Source organism: Tursiops truncatus, chromosome 2 (genome assembly GCF_011762595.2).
Source record: "Tursiops truncatus isolate mTurTru1 chromosome 2, mTurTru1.mat.Y, whole genome shotgun sequence".
Taxonomy (NCBI): domain Eukaryota; kingdom Metazoa; phylum Chordata; class Mammalia; order Artiodactyla; family Delphinidae; genus Tursiops; species Tursiops truncatus.
Genome location: NC_047035.1, coordinates 82,711,902 through 82,728,855, shown reverse-complemented (window position 1 = coordinate 82,728,855; position 16,954 = coordinate 82,711,902). Strand labels below are relative to the sequence as shown.

Genomic DNA, 16,954 nt, shown 5'->3' with positions numbered 1-16,954 from the left:
TTCTTCCCTTGCTACTAATAATACCCTAATAAACTTAGGGATGGTTTTCAGAGGATGGCCAGCTGATGGCTCCCTGCTCCTTTGGCTCATTTGCTAATTTTATACAGATGAGCGGAGGGCTCGAGGGCCACAAGTGGCCCACAAAAGCAGGATACATCTCTCCTTTTATAAGAAGATCATCTCCTTGAGGCTTAGCTGCAAGGACAGAGCAGAAGCTCCCTGGAATGCCCCTTCAGGCTAGCCACTTCCGGGACTGAAGGACTGTAGGAATCCCTCTGGAGTTTTCTTGGAACTTGGCTTCTTTCAACAAAACAAGGAGAAGAAATCTATAACCTTTTATATGCCTTACAAATGGGAAGGTGACCTGTACGGTGGCAGGGAAGAGCTTTCATGTCAGAGAAAGCTGACAGAGGTATGGGAGTTACTTGTCTCAAACACAAAGGCCTTGCCCAAGCCATGGTACTCCAGTTTTTCTGGTGGAAAGGATCACAGTGAGAGGGGTGTCTGGGTCGCTGATAGGAACTCACCCACAATCCTGTTGGTCATCGTGTGCTGAAGATATTCCCAAGAAACCTAAAGAATTTTGGGATGCTTTAGGAGAGAAGCAGGATGGGAAAAGGGGAAAGAAAACCTGTACCTTTAACGCGGGGGGACATCGTCCCTCTTGTGTGTGTGTATCCTTGACCAGCAAGTGCTGGGATTTCAGGCCAATAATCTGACATGGATCCAAAGGATGGCCTTCCAGGGAGAGGGTCTGGTTCTCTCTTTGCTAAGTTGCCATCCTTGAGGATTAAGTATTTAAAATAAAATTGTAAGGTATATGGCATTTTGCTATATAGGATTTCCTTTTTCCAGATTCCCCCTAATTGCATGAGATTGACCTAAAAACACTGTCAATACATAGGAAGAAAGGACAGTCAGTAACAGCTAGTTTAAAAATTGCATGTGATTAAGGAGAGCAAGATAATTGAGAAAAAAAATTTTTTTGTTTATCTAGCAAAGAGAAGCAAGGTGGGCTTGTATTTTGTGTAGGAATTTTTTTTAAATGCTGGAAATGTTCAGCATTTTTCTTAGTAATTTCCTAGAAGTGAACAGCAACCAAGTATTGTTGTATTCTACAATAGACCAAAATCACATCATCTCTAAAATGAAGACAGCAGAAATTCATGCCTTCTGAATATTTTTCCTAGATCATGGTTCAAAGTTGTTTTACTTCAGCTGCCTCGATGATCAGAGCCAGAGGGAAGTTACCAACAGGTTTTTCTTATCCTTCAATCAAATACCAGCTCAAGCTCCCCCCTCCTTCACGAGATGTTCTCCAGCGGCTTTAAGTGGTCTTGTTTCTTCTTTCTGTGATATTTGGAAATATGCATCCTCTCTACCACATTACTCATCACCCTCCCTTCTTTATTATATAGTTTTTCAAAATCACTTTTATTTTCTTATGTGTAAGGACTAGAATGTAAATATCCAAAGGTTTGGGCTTGGGAAAAGCTCTAATATTTGAATTTCCAAATTCCTTTACACTCAAGTCAATGTATGGCCCAGAAAGACTGAGTGCTCACCAGCTACCCGACTCTCCAGCATTTCCTGCAGTTATTCCTGAGCTCCTGGGGTGATGGACCCCTGAACATTGTACCCTTCCTCCACAGAATTGAAGCAAGACCCTTGGAGAATCCATCTCAGTGGGAAAGGCGTAGGACTATTGCTTTAAGGGTAATTATGTTCCCCACCACCATCTCCCCTTCCCAGCTGGTGATTGATTTGGGAATTAGCATGAGACCCAGTTCTGGCTAATGAGAGTTTTGCTGAAGGCTTCTGGAACCAGTTCTTCCTCTGAAGAAAGAGCCATGTGAAATCAGGTTTTCTCCATCTCCATTTGGACGTGAACGAGGCTGCTGATAAACGCTGTTGGACGCTGTTGGCTACCGGGGGAGCCAGACAATGTGAGACCAGCGCTAGAGAAGGAAGGGCAGAGACGTGGACAGAACCTGTAAGTCAGAGCACATTTCTGAGCTGCTTAATCTGCCAACCTTAAAGGCCATGTACCTCCCAGTTTCTCTGGATATGTGCTTATTAGTTAAGCCAGTTTGTTGTTTTTCGTTACTTAGAGCCACAAACGTCATAAGTTATGCAGCTTTTAAATTCCCTCTGCTTGGTCTTTTCACACACATTTTGCTTGAACCTCTTCTGAATTGTTTAGGGTAAGAGAAATAAGCACAGGTCATAGGATAAAAATGTTTTAAAGACTCTTCACGTATATTATTAAGGTGCTTTCCAGAAAAGCTGCAGTGTTCTCTCTCTTCCTGTCCCTTTGCCAGCAGGCCAGTCTAGTCCCAAACATGACTCACGGCTGACTGGAGAGAGACAGAGTGTTACTTCTGATGTTATTGTGTCTTTGCATCCCTTCTTTGGGGAACTGTGAGGTATAGTCCAGTGGGTTCACAAGGAAAGAGTATGCAGAATAAGCTTATGTGGAATGAAGGGGTTGGGAAATTGATCTGCTGGGAAATTGAGGCTATGGGGCAAGAAGACGGACAGAGGAGATGGTGAGGTTTTGACCTGATTCGAGAGATGGAAGTGGGGAAGATCAGCAAGAAAGGAAAGTGAGGACACAGAGGACAGCCTCTTAATGTGTAATAGTGAGAAACCTCTAATGCCGTCTTTGATAAGAGGCCTGTTAGTGCTCTGGGTGAGGGTTGCAGGGTTACCCAGGGTGGAGATGGAAAGCCCTGTGTTTGAGAGCAGCCTCTCTGACTCCCCTTTCATACTCTTCTCTCTATTCACCTTTTTTCCAGCTTTGTTGAGGTATAATTGACAAAATTGTAGAATATTTAAAGTAGACTACATGATGATACGAAATACACGTACATTGTGAAACGATTCCCCTCGTTGAGTTAATGAACACATCCCTCACCTCACATAGCTACCTTTTTCGTGTGTGTGTGAGAACACTTAAGTTCTACTCTCTTAGCAAATTTTAATTACACAGTAGGGTGCTATCGACTCTAGTCACCATGTTATCCATTAGATCCTCAGACTTTATTCTCCGTTCAACTTTTATGCGTTATCATCTTGATGCTCTTTTGGGGTGTCAGTAAGTATGGGCTGGTCTGGGTTTCATTGTGGAAACTTTTTCTTTTCAGTGTTTGTCACCCTGCAAGAAGACCATGCATCCGAAGGCAGACTTGCAAATAAGGGGTGGGGGGTGGGCTGGGAAAACATAATCATCTCTGGGACTTGATTTAATGAGGCCAAATCATGCCTCCTGCCTTCCAGTTTCTTCACTTTCCATCAGGGCTTGAAATTCCTCCGGAACTAAAACCATGGAATTTTTCAAGCTAGCGACAGCCATCTGGTCCAACCACCCAGTTAGCAGATGAAGAGGCTGGTTCAAAGAGGTGAAGTGACTTTGAGCGTGTTGGTGGGGTAGTCCAGGGAACAACTCAGGTGCCCACACCTCCAGCTCAAAGCCTTGCTCTGTATGTGGTTCCGCTCTTCGAGATTCATTTCATATGGTTTCAAAAATGTTTCAGTATTAAAATCAGCAGAAATGCTTTCCAGTTTGCCAGTTAACAACAAGGTACATGCCCAAGATAGGGAGGCAGAGAGAGGTAGGAGAATCAGGAGGGCTAGGGAAGAGGGAGGAAGGAAAGACAGAGCAGATGAGATCGAAAACAGCTTGTTAACCAAAGGCCCACCTGCACTACTCATTCCCTCCTCTCCCCCTCAAGCAGAGTCCCAACCCTCCTGGACTTCTCTTTCGAGTTTACTGAGCTGTTTATTGCTGCTGCTCCCGGGAGGGTGCTACCCTCTGGCTAGAGGTCGGGATTGTCAGTTGCTTTAGAAATGCGCCATCACTTCAGATTTATCCAGCCTAGGACACGATGGAGAATCGCTTTGATTCTTAAGCAAGTTTTATAGAACTTGAAGCAATCTGGCCTTATGGCGTTTCTAGGAATTGTGAAATAATCCTTTGGCCCAGTACCAACCAAATCTTTTGTAGAGTGAGATGTTTAGTTGTTCTGCCCACAAGTGAAAGACCCAGGGAGCACCTGGGTTATGTATAGGAGCCATAGAGGTAGATAAAGATGAAAAAAAAGTACAGATAAATTAGCTTGCAGAAGAGTAGAATGCACTTTAATTCTGTACCTTTTTTGGTACTGAAATTGGAAAGGTGTTGATCTTGCTATTTTCACAAAGGATGCGGAGCAATACCAATATCTTTGGAAATAATGAAGGATTTCCTAAAAGTGAGGTTGGTAACACACTGGAATGTTCCTGAGATAGGTTGTGAAACGTTTTCTGGATGCCTTTACCAAGAGTATGGATTTGGTAGTTAATCTGGACTTGAGCGACCTCCAGAGGTCCTGTCGCTAAGGAAGTCTATGAGTCTGCAAGGTTGTGAAACAATAGAGTTTCCAGGACTTCTATGAGGGAGTTGGCTTCTGATGCTAATGAAACACATTCCTCCTAAAGAATTGAACTTTTCTGAGATTCCACGTGCTACTTTACAACACCCACTTATAAATTATAATTTTTCAAGTTTTCTGAACAGTCTTCCCATGTGCAGTCCAGATTAAGTGGCATTTCCAAGTTTTCTGTTATTTTTTTTCTTTTTCCTGGAAGAAAATTACAAGTGTCAGGTAAGACGGGCACACATAAATAAAACCCCAACTGTTATGCGAAGAATTTTGAAGGTTGACTATGACGTGGAGATTGGCATCCAATTTCAGTCTGGGTGAAAGACTCACATGCTACTGGGAAATATGGCGAGCAACCAAATGGCTGGGTTACCAGGAATTTGTTTCAAGTGATATCGATCTCTTGGGAGGTTGTTTTTTCCCCTTATCCCTTTTTTAATAGTGAGATCATGACAACTTGCATTTTGCAGAACTGAGCCAAGGGAATTGTCACTCTTTCTAATTTAAGAGGATGAGAAAAAGCTTTGAATTTTATTATGACACCAAAGGTAAACACTGCTGCTTCTCAGGGAAGAGGTGTACAGGGAGGAAACCTTTTCTTTCTCTTTCTCTCCTGCCTCCTTTCTTCTTTATCTGTTTTCTTCCCCTTCCATTTTCCTCTTTTGTTTTATCTCCTCCTCCTTTCCCCCTCCTCTTCCTCTTCCTCCACTTCCGTCTTCTTTCTTCCTTCCCCTTCTCCTTCAGGCTTTAGTGAGAATGAACTGCAGTAACGCATGGAAAGGACTTAGCTCATCGTTATTCAATGACCTGGAGTCTACTTGCTTGAGTTCCAAATCTTAACTTATTTCAGAACTCTAACCACTCCCTCTACCCGTCGTTGTCCCAAGACTTGAAGGCAGAGGGCACCTGTGTGACTTCACCCTGCCTGATTCCCTTGTCGGTCTGTCTGTCCTTCCCTAAGATGTGGTGCTGGGTGTCTTGAGCCTCATGGCCTAGTTGAGCCTGGTAGGTTGGGTGGATTCCATGGGGGGCAGGGCGTGGGAGGAGAGCAGAGATGTTTTTAACAGCAAGTTAATGGAGCTTAAGTTTCAGGGTTCCTCATGTGCCTGGGCTCCTTCCAAGGCCATAGAGGGGCCCTAGTGACGTGTTCATGTGGTCATGTTCTTGGTCATATGTATTTATAAAAATAAGATAGTTTAACTGCAACTGGTTAAGTCCACTGACTTTTCCATTCTACCTTGCTTCATTCACGCTCCCTCTCATGTTGGAGAGTTAGACGTCAGGCATTTTTTTTAGATCTAAGGGGACATAGAGCAAAGATGTGTTTATATGGTTTGCAGTCCCTTCTACATATAGTGAAGTAATGACTAGCTGTGCTTGCCTTGGGATGGCTTCCATGAGTATTCCTATTCCCCACCTGGTGTCTAACAGGAGGGTATAGGGTTAGAGGTAGTATCATGACATACGTGCCCTGTAGTGTCTGATGCTGGATGCATGCATGCATGGAGGAGAAAGAAAGTTTGAAATATATGGAGCCAGAAGGTTGTCTGTGGAAAAGTATTATAGGAATGTGTGATACAAACTTTTTTGGATTTTCTTCTGTTTGTGCCATTTGTTACTCTAAGTATATTCTAGTTTGTTGTGACGTTTCTCGTTTTAAATAAGCATTCATTTTTACCTAATTTTGAATTTGTAATTTTATATTATTTTAATTAAATAAGACCCTTTAAACTGTATACTTTTCAGACCCACCTAACTTGAGTCCTCCCTGGTGGAGGGGCATAAGAAGGAGACTGGACGGGGAGAAAACATGGGGAACACCACCCCGGACAGTACCTGGCCAGTGTATGAAAGATGCTCAGGGCTGGGTGCACAGGTGCCCGTGTTTTGGTGCCTGTGCCCATGTGTAGGTGTCGTAGGCACTGATCAGTGCGTGATATCAGGACCACTGTAGACACTGACGCTTCTCCACATAGCGGAGAATAAAATTATGCCAGTGGGGAAAAGTAAAGTGTAATTTAGCTGTGCTAATTCTTATAGTAATCTATATGAATCGCCTACCACTGATACCTAATTACTGTAGAGCAGAATAATAATTACGTACACCAGTTCACATTTTGGTGTAACTTGTCTATTTGATCGTAACCACACATATTCTCTACGGGCAATAATCGTGCAAAGTTTGAAGACTGAACTCCAACACCTAAAGCTTTCACTGCGCCAAGATTTCAGTAGCTCAAATCATGGTGCCTTCAGTGTGTCTGTGTGTCAACATCCTGTTCTGAAATGTTCCCCACTACTAAAAATAAGTAGACCCTACATCTTTAGTGGTTAGAGTTGCCTTTAGGCCAATTACCTCCCTTTTAGCAATTTGGAAGATGGGGCGGGTTACTTATACCCTGTGGGATAGGTCGTTGTTTATCTTCTACCATGTGCCAATTTTTTTTTTTTCTGTTTATAAATGTAAACTGCCCTTAGTGTCGTCTTTATTATTTAAATGACCACAATGAGTACTTTCTTTTTATGTTTTCCCTTAAATGCACGCTCTGAAATTTCATAATCTATGTATTGAATATTACGTGTCATTTATTAAGTGCCTACTCTGTGCCAAAGACCCTCCATGCCACCAGGCCCGTGAGGGAGGGGAACCCACAGACCCACAACACTGACATTGAGCGATGGGCTGTGAGGGGTCATCATGGATGCATGGGAGTGAGAAGGGGCCTAGCCTGACCTGGTTGTGTGCGTGGGGTTGAGGTGGGAGAGGTCACAGAAGGTTTTCTTGAAGAGGTGGTGTCTGAGCTGAGTCCTGGAAGACTGTTCACAAAGGCTTGAAACTTTGGATACAGAAGAAAGACCAATTAACGTGTTCACATTCGCAGCCACCATTTTTGCTTCCACTAAGCTCCTTTAGAATCTGGGCAGGAGGCTCTGACCAAGGGCCCCGGAGAGGAACATCTGTGTTTTTGATTCTCCCCAGTGTATTTTGGAAGAACAGTTCTTTCAACTCCTTCTTGGCTTCTCTCGCCTTCTGTGTTAGATAATACCGCAGAGCCAGGAAAGCAATTAACCAAAGCCAGTAATTAGCTGTCTCCTCGCACGGGCATAATGCATTGAGGTTCTTGGCCAATGACATTTACTGGGGATTGTTCTGCGTGATATCTTCTTTGCTGGCAGTTTTGCCAGCAACATAGATGCCGCATTTCCTGAGCTTTAATTAGTCCAAAATCTCAGCAGCTCAAATCATGGTACCTTCAATTTGTATGTGTGTCAACATCCTGCGCTTAAAGGCTCCAGGCTCCTTCCCGTATATTCCTCTTAGCACAGAGCCTTGAACCTGATAGATACACAGTCAACTTTTGAGAATGAAAGGGGATGAATGAATGAATGCATATCCAGGATAAGCTTGTTTATCAACAGGAGTGAGTCTCAAAAAATTAACAAAACTCTACAAAGACTGATTAGGAAAAATATGAGGAGACACAAATTACGAATGTCAATTCAAAATATTTTCTCATTTTCCTTGAACTTTCCTCTTTGACTCATGGTTCATTTAGTAATGTGTACACCAAAAAAAAAAAAAAAGTGAATTTTTCTGTAAATAAAAAAAAAAAAGAAATGCTATAGGAATTTTCATGTTGCCTAGAAGACCTTTCCCAGCCAGAAATTAGATAATAAGCACTATTTTCTTTCATTTTTAAAATACCTTCATTGAAATAAATATATTAATTTAAAATACCTTTTTAAAAAAACCCAAAAAACCAGGAGTAAGTCTCAGAGCATGGGATAATGTGGGAAATAGTTAAATTATTTCCTTTTTTTTCTGGATCTGCTTAATTATGCTAACACATCCCCCCTCCCCCCCCACAAAAACAATACACACTCACAAAAACACAATAAATTCCAAAAAGAGGAGACTCAGGAAATAGTTTTCAGTCTATTTTTAAGCTCACAGGGGTTTAAAGACTAATTTTTTGTGAAAATGCATCTAATTCAGAAAACATGCTTTGTTGTGGTCCAAGAAAAACGTATTTTCTTTGAACGGTTTAGGTTTAGAACACACACACAAAACTCAGAAAAATACCCCCTCCAACCACAGTTATGGCTGAATGGGCAAATACAGAGGAGTGAAGGACCCCAGAAGACATCCATAAAAGATAGCAGTGCTTCCCTTGACCAGCCTGGCCTGGTTAAGGAAGACGCGCGGGCCAGGTTCAGGCACCAGGATCTTGTTCCCCTCTTGGCCCCCCAGCCAGGGAAGTTTCCATGGCAACCTAATCAGATGCTGACCTAAAGCCTCACTGAGTTGTTGTCTGGTACAGAGACAGAACAGAGCAAGGCATACCCATGACCCTGTAATGAATCACTGCTGAGGCTGGGGGTCCCTGCCAAGGTGAAGGGGTGCACAGGTAACACACCTTGGCTCTGGTGTGTCTCTAGTAAAGACCCAGCTGTGTTTCCTTTTCTCCATGTCTCCCTCCATCACCTTGGATTATGGGTCTAAACTGAAATAGAAAATCGTTCTCTCCTAAGTTACAGCCCCAGCAACTAGGAACACCTACTGTATTCATCTTCCAGGCTCACACAGATAGGTTTAGAGATTAGATCTAAATAAAAAAGAATCCTTAGGCTGAGAATTATGGAATGAGTTACAAGAGTTACTTTAAAACATCCTTTTGGGGCTTCCCTGGTGGCGCAGTGGTTGAGAATCTGCCTGCTAATGCGGGGGACACGGGTTCGAGCCCTGGTCTGGGAGGATCCCACATGCCGCGGAGCAACTGGGCCCGTGGGCCACAACTACTGAGCCTGCGCGTCTGGAGCCTGTGCCCCGCAACAAGAGAGGCCACGACAGTGAGAGGCCCGCGCACCGCGATAAAGAGTGGCCCCCGCCTGCCACAACTAGAGAAAGCCCTCGCACAGAGACGAAGACCCAACACAGCCAAAAATAAAAATAAATAAATTAAAAGAAGGCTCAACATTTAAAAAAAAAAAAAAAAAGAGTCTCTGCAGCCTTTTTAAAAAAAAAAAAAATCCTTTTGGCAGTAGGGATGAAAGCAAGTGTGGCCTTGAGTAATCTTTTCTCTCTGGGGCTCTGTTTCTTTATCTGCATTAGATAATTGCTACAGTTCCTTCTAGTTCTGACATGATATCATTCTCTAATTCTTCCCCTTCCTGCTTTAGGTCTAATATCCCCAAATGTAGACAGATCAGCTGATCAACCTGTGATTTAGTTGTGTGAGAGGAGATAGCTATACTACATATGGTTTCTAAAAATACTATGTGCTATATACACTATGCTATATAAGATTTCTGGAAATCCAAGGTTTGGTAACACAGTATCAGTCAGATGACTTGACTGCAAGGAAACAGATTCTGGCTAGTTTAAGCAGAAAGGGATTTATTACAAGAATGATCTGTAAGGTAACTCACAGAATCCCTGGGAGGGATTTGAAATAATGAAATATGGCCAAACCCTACCCAAGGTTGCTCTGGTAAGGACACTGCTCAGTTTATGGAGAGCTGGAGCATTTGTTTTAGCCTCCTAAATGTTGCCAAATAGCTACCCCTTGAGTGTAGATTCTCTACTGAGGTGATCGACTGCTCCTGAAGTTGAAGCTGGTGTACGCATATCACACCATGCATGCTGAGATATGGAGAGGAAAACAGACGCTGCCAAAAAAGAGCCCTGTTATGACTCCCCACCTCCCAGTATAAAAGACGAAAACTCACTTCACCAGCTGCCCTTGCTACTAGTAGGCTGTCGATTGGGTTCCCTTGCACCTGACTAACTATGAAGTTAGTGATACAAAGAAACAGGTAAAACTTTATTAATAAGCATAATAGAAATCAGATGGGTTTTTAATATGAAAATAATGACATGAATTAGCAAGATAAATATAGGATACTATTAGGATATTATTAAGGACTGAATTGTGTTCCCCCCAAATTCATATGTTGAACTCTAACCCTAGAAACTCAGAATGTGGCTGTATTTCGAGATAGGGCCTTAAAAGAGATAATTAAGTTAAAATGAGGCCACGAGGATGAGCCCTAATCCAATATGACTGGTGTCCTTATAAGAAGAGAAAATTTAGAAGCACAGCAAGAGACCAAGGATGTGCATGCACAGAGGAGAGACCATGTGAGGAGGATGCAGTGAGAAGGTGGCCGTCTGCATGCCAAGGAGAGAGGCCTCAGGAGAAACCACCCCTGCTGACACCTTGACCTTGGACTTCCAGTCTGCAGAACTGAGAGAAATAAATTTCTGTTGCTTAAGCTCCCAGTTGGTGCTAATTTTTCAGAGGTACTCCTAGCTTGGATTACCCAAATTTTCTGAAATGAGTAAGATTTGAAAGTAAACTATGGCCTCTTAGGGATTACTTGCATTTATAATTAAAACACTAGCTATGCTGTATATGATTATGAACCTAAATCTGGAAATCAACCACCAGTAAATCACAGTAACATTTAATTTAGACTCTCAAAGGGGAAGGGAAGAAGTAAGTGAAAGCCCTCATAATTTATAAATTAAAAAATTTTGACCTTTGCGTGGATTCTAACCTTATTGGAAGGTGAGCATTATTAGATTAGAGAGTCTATTTGAAAATCATCTAGTTAGTTAGTACAACTAACTTGAGTCACTTCTGTCCCCTCCAAAAACCCAAGATACATTAAAAAAAAAGCTATCATCAACAGTGAAAATCTAGTCATGTATACTTGTGGGTGTGTGTATGCGTGTGTGTGCTTTAGACTGACATGTTAGTTAGTGCTGTCCACCCATACTTCCAAGTTGTTTTCCTTTTAGGCAAATGTAGGATAGAATTTCTTTGTCCTTTTGAAGGCAGGCATGGTTGTATGACTTGATTTGGTCAGTAAAATGTGATTGGAAATGACGTGTGTCCCTTCCAGACAAAGGTTGTGAGAGCCAGTGCATAATTTTCCACCTTTCCTTCCCCTAGCCTGAGCAACAATAACAGACAACATTTGATTGTGTAACCACTAGCGGAATGGGCCCTTGATTCTGGATGACGTGGAACTGAGTCCCCCATGACCCACAATAAACTTGTAGCGTAAGTGAGAAATAAGCCTTCATTGTTCCAAGCTTTTAAGATTTTATGGTTGTTTTCTAAAGCCACATAACTTAGCCTATCCTAAGTAATATAAATGATAACAGCAATTCCAGGTGTTGCATTGGTCATTTTCTTTAAGAGCTGGAAAAGAGTCTTATGATTAAAAAGCGTAATTAGTGCAATTATAAATTTATCACAAAGAAAAATGATGTTTTATTTAGATGTAATAAAATAAGAACTAGAATAAGAATATACTATTTGGAAGTAGAGGATGAAATGATCAGTATAAATAGAAAAGATGATGTGATTGTCAGTCTAAAAACCCAAGAATATCAACTGAAAAATTATTAGAAATTCAACAAGAGGAATGTATTCAAAATAAATGTTCAGAAGTCAACATTTTTTCTTTGATGTCAGCCATAGCCAGTTAGAAAATTTAATGGAAAAAAACAATACTTTTTAAAAATGTAATACCCTGTACGAATTCCAGAAGGATCAATAAATGATTGTTTTAAAGTTTGCAAAAAAGAAGTACTAGAAGGAAAATTAAGACCCTGATAAAACTGGTTACCTACAGGGAGTGGGGGTGATTGGGGTGAGGAAGGTGAGGGCAGAGGCAAGACCTCTCTGCGCATATCTGTCTCTACAGATTTGGTCTTATAATCATGGAAATGCATCATCTTTTCAAAATATAAAAATTCAATAATATATCAATTTGAAGAAAACAAACATGGATATTGGATCATGTGGAGAAGAGTTTCAATACTTAAAAAGAGGGAGAGGGCTTCCCTGGTGGCGTAGTGGTTGGGAGTCCGCCTGCCGATACAGGGGACCCGGGTTCGTGCCCCGGTCCGGGAAGATCCCACATGCTGTGGAGCGGCTGCGTCCGTGAGCCATGGCCGCTGAGCCTGCGCGTCCGGAGCCTGTGCTCCGCAACGGGAGAGGCCACAACAGTGAGAGGCCCGGGTACTGAAAAAAAAAAAAAAAAAACAGGGAGAAACTGAAGAGGAAAACATGGTTAGATTTGCTATATACAAATCAAAGATTCTCTGTGTTAAATGACACCATGAATTAAGTCAAAATTAAATGAAAACCATGAAAATATTTGTTATATATATATATATGACCAAGGAGATATTAATATATATTCATAGTATTTTCAACTCAAAGAAAACTATGGGTACTCCAGCAGAAAAGTAGACACAAAACCCAAAAGATAATTTACATATAAAATAATACAAGTGGCCATCTAATCAAAGGAAAGCAAAGATCAATCTCACTAGTGATCAAATAAATAAAAATTAAGATGAGACATGATTTTTGGTTTCTCAATTTGGCAAAGATTAAGAAGAAAGCTAATACACAGCGTTGATGGTATTGTGATACAATGGACAATTTTATGGTAAAAAAGTGAAAAAGCAGATGACAAAAATGTTTCTATTGTCCAATTAAAAATACACTCATATATGTTTGGAATAAAAAAGCTGGACATAGGGCTTCCCTGGTGGCGCAGTGGTTGAGAGTCCACCTGCCGATGCAGGGGATACGGGTTTGTGCCCCGGTCTGGGAGGATCCCACATGCCGCGGAGCGGCTGGGCCCGTGAGCCGTGGCCGCTGGGCCTGCGCGTCCGGAGCCTGTGCTCTGCGACGGGAGAGGCCACAGCAGTGAGAGACCGCGTACCGCAAAAAAAAAAAAAAAGGAAAAAAACCCAAAACCTGGACGTAAATATACAGAATGTTAACAGCCGTTACAACCTGTTGGCCATGTGTAACCTATATGTTTTACTTTTTTATTTTATTTTCCAAAATTTCCATGACAACATGTACTACTTTTATAAAGAGAAAATGTTTTTTAAAGAGAATGTGAGATAAGAATCTAAAGTCCCCTGCGTCCAGACTTCCTATTACTTTCTATAACAACCTCCTCTTTTTAATCAAATTCGAATTGAACTTTATTTCCCGGGGCTGTCATCGTTAAAGATAACTCTTTTAAATATTTTTGTTTAAATGTTTTTAGTTTTTAAAATTTTTATTCATTTATTTATTTAAAATTATTTTGACGTTAATTATAATAATGCGACAGAAGTGTTTCCCGTTTTTATTGCACAGCGTGGCACTAGCTGCATTATGAATTCATTAGTTCACACTGTGTCCCCAAGGATGATTCATAACACTGTCCTTTGGACAAATATGTTTGGACCTCTAAACAATGAATTTGAAAAGAAACTTTTGGGAAACAACTCATTTGTAAGTAGCTAGTGCTTCCAGATCTTGTCATTTGAATTTCTGATAATTTATTGTTCTTTAAAATTCCACTGGGGACTTTAAGGGTGTGTTCTTGTCTCCAGTATGAGACTGGACACTGCCCTGGAGGGACAGGCGGATGGGATCCTTTCCTGCACTTCTGGGAGTATCCACTAGGCACTCAGCAAATGCTGGCCAAACAGAATAGAAAAGACTCTTGGTTCGGAGGAAGGTTGCTGCAGAGAGGAGAGCCCGCTGCTAACAGACTGCATTCCAGCAGTTTCCAGGTAAGGACCAGGCATTGTCTTTCTGGTCCCTTTGCCTGGATACAGTGAGCAGATTGCATTTCACTTCAGTGGAGAAAGGGTGGGAGCTAAGCTTGCCCATTTCCCCTTAGTCCTTTTTGGTTTTTCTCACTTGCTCACACCTGTTGAGACACTGAACTCCTGATCCAGGGAGGGGCTGCCTCCTGAACTCTGAGTTTTGTGTGTCTCAGACTCGAGCCTTCAAGGGCATACCCCTCCCAAGGTCAGTTGGCTTTCCGATGGAACATCCCTCAATTCCAAATCCCCTTCTCTCTCTTTCTGTCAGAGTGCTCTGAGGAATGCCCCTTATTATTTTGTTCTTCCTAAGGGTCCACCAATAGAATTAAGCCGGCAATAACATAAAATTAAAATTTTATGATGTTTTGCAGGATACTCAGCTCTCAATTTACCCATATTTTATAGTAGGGAGATTGACCCTGTCCTCTTTCTAAAACTAAGCCATAAAAACCTCTACGTTTTCCAGGAATTTCCTCTCCAAGGGACACAGGCTTTTACGCAGCAGGCTCTTACTTCATGCGACAGGAATTTTAGTGGGGCAGGGGTTGTGGTTCAGATAATGTTATTCTTTTCTTACGGCCCAGCCAAACCAGAAACTCCTCTTCTGGTTGACCTGGGGCTTGTTTGCTGGTGAGTGGGTTTACGTGCCATCCCCTCTAGAACATTTCTATCTGCATTTAGGTCTGGGAGGCCGTAGCATCCATTAATTTTGGAGAAGCTGAGGGGTTCCCCTGGGGGGAAAAGGTAGCCAGCACTCTGATCATCTTTGAAGCTCAAAGCAAGGCTGCTAGTTAACTGGGACCTAGAGGAGTTGTTTCTTAAAGTGTGAATCACAGACCACCTAGACTGAAATCACCTACGGAACTTGTTAAAATGGCAAACTCCTGGGCCCGGCCCCAGAATCCCAGTGCCTGAGGAGTGGAGCTCTAGGATCTACATTTTTCCAGCCTTGGGAAATCTGGTCTCAAACCTCTATGCCAGGTCCAGTTCTCTTTTTTACCACACGGGATGCCTCTCGTAATTCTATGCCTTGTTTAGCAAAGTTCTTTGTCCTTGTCTTCTCCGGGGGTTACAGTGACGCAGCCACTGCCTCGCATGCATTCTTCCATTTTTTTTCATTCTGCAGATATGTTTTGAGAACCTCCTATGTTCTAGATATTGGAAAATCTCAAGAAATCCGAGGATGGCATCCAAAGCTGCCTTTGGGGCCAGTAGCTGCAGTACAACAGTTTATATTCTCATCGAAGGGTTCCCTGCCTCTTCCTCTTCTCCTGTTGGAGGCTGTGTGCTAGAAAACCCGTGCACGTGGGCCCCACCCCAATGAGTAAGCAGGGCCCTCACGCAGTCCTCTCTCCTTTGTGGCAGAAGCAGTGTTGGGTCACACCCACTTCGTATTTTGGCAGCAGCAACGGCGCCGGTGACAGCTGTCACGGCAGAGGGTGTTTGATGGTGAGATGTGATGGGAAGAGGGACCAGTGGGCCCGTTTGCACTTGCTCATCTGTTTTTTGCTTAGGTGTGGTACCCTGTGTTCAGATTTAATTTTTCAACAGCTTCGCCGTTGGTCCAGGAGGTCCAAAACAAAAAAGACCCTTCTAAAGTCAGCAAGAAGCATCTGTTATTCCCAGAAATATTGACTGGCCCTTTTGGAATCTCATTGCATGACTACCTCTCCTTCCTCCTCGCTCACAATCCCTTCCTTCCTGTTTGCCCCCAAAGTCCCACCGCTGGTAGCCATCCGACTTCAGCTCACACCTTGCTTGTTTGTTATCCTCCACCTTCCTTGGGCTAAAGAGTTGCAGGAACAACTTCAGAGGTATATTAGTCTACACAAGACAGGAGAGATGAGGAATAGTCCCTGGAGAAGTAAACAAGGGAAGTAGGTGTATGAAACCTCTCCAACCGGGAATGTTGAGAGTGCCTTTTGAGGCTTCTTAGAATCTTTATCTCTGCTCCATTTTGCTTTTCTAGCATGCATCAAGCATTTCTGAGTGCTTCACGCAGCATGCTCACTACAACCCATTTTACTGATGAGGAAACTGAGGCAGAGAGAGCTGCTCCAATTCACATAGAAGGTACTGGAGCCAGGACTTACACCCAGACACTGAAGCTCTGCACTCTGAACTGCTCTGCTATCTGCCCTTCTCAAGGGATCCTGAATTTCCCTCCGCATCCTTTTTAATGCCTGACTACCGTATTCCACCTTTTCAATCCCTTCTGCCTGATTCTGGACCCTCTGGGCCTGAGGTTGACTCATTAAAAGCCAGAACCACAGAATTCTGCAGGCAGCATTTCCAAGGAGTAGGGGGACTCCCAGGAGAAGGGGATCTTTGCCCCCCCCCCCCCGGCTGAGCAGTGAGCCACAGGGGCACTGAAACCATCAATACATACACAAGGGAGAGGCCCACTTGTTGTCTGGGCCACTGTGAAAGGGTCTGTGTGCTAGCACCATCCAATGATCCTCTCAAGGCTCCGGGAGCAAAGGCAGAGAGGCAGCATTGAGGCCCAGAAGGAAACGTTCTCTCTTAGAGAGAACAGTGGGTGCCTGTGCAGTGGAAGGGAAGACCTTGCATAGATTGTGGAGTCAGAGGGACACAGATTCAAATCCAGATGATTGCACTCACTAGGTGTATACACTCAAGCAGGTTGCTTAACTTCTCCAGGCCCTACGTATAACGACTGCTTCACAACTCTGCCATTGTAGTTACGGGGACCGATACGAATCGTGTGACTAAGGCCAGGCTAGACTCACCGCAGGCACTCAGTACAGGAGCCATAGAGAATCCCCTTCTCCCCTTGACCAGCCAACCCCACCTCGCTTTTTCTTCCCTCTTAGATCAGGCTGCTATAGAAGTATGGAGGCTTTTTAGATTTTGGCTATACGCCCATGCTGAT

At 42.9% G+C, this 16,954-nt stretch overlaps 1 protein-coding gene across 1 annotated transcript in view; it reads left to right on the top strand.

The window, feature by feature from the left end:
• The first annotated feature begins 749 nt into the window (after window positions 1-749).
• The window catches only part of RASGRP1 (RAS guanyl releasing protein 1), a 1,027,205-nt gene continuing 1,011,000 nt past the window's right edge, over window positions 750-16,954 (top strand). Inside the window, exon 1 of the mRNA XM_073800719.1 lies at window positions 750-1,993. The gene's annotated coding sequence lies outside the window, so the exon portion shown is untranslated. The remainder of the gene's footprint in view (window positions 1,994-16,954) is intronic.